Source organism: Mizuhopecten yessoensis, unplaced genomic scaffold (genome assembly GCF_002113885.1).
Source record: "Mizuhopecten yessoensis strain PY_sf001 unplaced genomic scaffold, ASM211388v2 hete_36076962, whole genome shotgun sequence".
In the NCBI taxonomy this organism is placed as follows: Eukaryota; Metazoa; Mollusca; class Bivalvia; order Pectinida; family Pectinidae; genus Mizuhopecten; species Mizuhopecten yessoensis.
In genome coordinates, this window is record NW_018483509.1 from 1 (window position 1) to 2,362 (window position 2,362).

Genomic DNA, 2,362 nt, shown 5'->3' on the forward strand with positions numbered 1-2,362 from the left:
TAGTTAATCCGTTGGATATAACTTGAGATATCAAGCGGACACCCTTTCAGCAATTGAACAAAGGGGTATAACTCCATAAATTACTGTCAGGTAATGGTGGTTATCAGAATTGTCCAAGCTTTCATGGTAATTAACCTTCCAATGAAGTTTGAAGTTAATCTGTTGATAATTACTCAAATATTGAGCGGATTAAAGGGGCGTAACTCTGTAAATATTAGGTGGATAATGGTGGTTATCAAAATTTTAAGAGGTTTCGTGGTGATTTACCTTCTTTTGGACGTGAGAATAAAAACTGAAACTTTTCAACAGGATTTCAATATATACTTATAAATAGATAACATGAATTGCAATAATTTCATTAAATAAGAAAAAGCAAAGCAATTAAATACAAATTGACACATTTAATTAGATCATTCAACAATATAATACATTCTTTTCATGAAATGAAACTGATGTACAGCAAGTTAAATAACATGCTTGTAACTAACGAATCCACCTCTCTTTTCATTGCTCACCAAAGAATTCTTATCATTTGACAAGTTATGAGAAATTTTGTATCTAGGAAACATTGTAGAACCCTACTACAGATAATGTTATTAGTAAATATATAGTTGTTAACCTTTACCTAGATATTTACTGAACTTGTTTATCAACCTTGTTGACAGTATTTTATAATTATTTTATACAGAACAATATCACAAACATTTGTTACATAGCACTATTGTAAGTTTTCCTTGTAGGAGCACTTATATGTTGTCAGAAAATGTGTCTCAAGAAAGTAATGGTGATGGGTGATGTCACATCCAGAAGAGGTTTGTTCCATTAGTTTCTCTGAAGAGAAGTACTTCAAAATTGTGAAAAATTGTTCAGATGTAAAGAAGTGATGTTGTGTTAATCTTTCTCTGCTATGGCTACAAGGTGTGCATCTTTTTCATCCTCTGTCAAAGCCCTGAAAAATTATAATGTAATTTTTTTGATATACCATACACAATAAAGAACAATCTGTAATATCTTAATAATAGTGGCCTACTGTATTTATCATCCTGTGTCAAAACTCTGAACAATTATATCATTATTTAAAATTAAATATAACATTAAAAATTAAGAAACATCCATGACATTTTGATAATACCAGCCTGCTTCAACCTAATTGTGAGCACATATTGCTAATTGAAAAATATAACAGAGTTATCGAAGACAAAATTTGCATTTAAAATTGTCATGCTATTTCAGTTCAAAGGTATTGGCAAATTCTCTCACAGTAACTACAGGTTTCCTTACTCCCAACTCATTGGCTTATTCTGCAAGGAGTTGGTAAATAGTTTTGATTACCCACTAGTGGGCGTTATTTCATTGGTCAATTTACTAATTATGACGTCAAGGAACAATGCTTTACGATATCATCTTCATTTTGCTGTCATAGTTCATGGCAATTGTTTCGTCAATCAGAAACAGAAATAATGTATTCCCTAGAGAAACATTTGGTTAATAGAACAGCTGAACATTGTTGGGAGAAAAAAAGGTCCCCTAACTCATAATGGTTGATTATCATGTTTTATGATGTTATGTTACCTCATGTTTGTTACTTTTCAAATTGTACAAAGACACTTGTTAAACGTGTCTTTGTACAATTTGAAAAATAACAAACTAGAGTAAGAGAAACATGATAACCAACCATTATATCATTATAATACTTTTTTTCATAAAACAGTTTTCCCTTACTTTCTCTTCCTTTCAAATTTGGAATAAAATCCCTCACAGTTAAACATGTCTGGGACCATGTACAAAATGTACAACCATTGTCTCTACTAACAATATGTGAACTTTGTGATATAATGAATTTACTTTAGTCATATCAGAGTAAGTACCTGAATTTAGGATGTTCTGTTGTTACAACTCCAACTTCAATTTCTGAGGACTTGAAGTCCGCTGATAACACAGTTGATAGGCATGTTATTGCAATCTGCAAATAAAAGAACAATCAACTCTGTATAAATGTTTTCTCATTTCATTCTACCTTTTTTGCTTCTGCTTACTTCTACTATCTCACTAAATATTAACTCTTACAAACTTGGCCTAATTCTACTCTCTTACAAATAGAAACTTGAGCATATTTGGCTTACTGCTTCTCTCATACTAAATATAAACTCAAGCAGACTTGGCAGATTTCTACTTTATAGCTTAATATAAACTCATGGAGATTTGGCTTACTCCTACTGTCTCACTAAATTAACCTCAATCTGACTTTGCCTACTTCTTCTCTCTTACCATATTTCTAATTTCTCCTGTAACTACTATATATTTCCTCACTCCAAACTAATAAGATAAACTCCTAGGAGACAGTAAACATTTTTGATTGGGT

At 31.3% G+C, this 2,362-nt stretch overlaps 1 long non-coding RNA gene across 1 annotated transcript; it reads right to left on the reverse strand.

Annotated features, from left to right (window-relative positions):
- Positions 1–386: 386 nt before the first annotated feature.
- Positions 387–2,351, reverse strand: LOC110444265. Its single transcript, XR_002462227.1, has 2 exons — positions 1,869–2,351; positions 387–949 (listed from the first exon to the last, which is right to left on the reverse strand). It is a non-coding gene; the product is annotated as an uncharacterized LOC110444265 (long non-coding RNA).
- Positions 2,352–2,362: the final 11 nt, after the last annotated feature.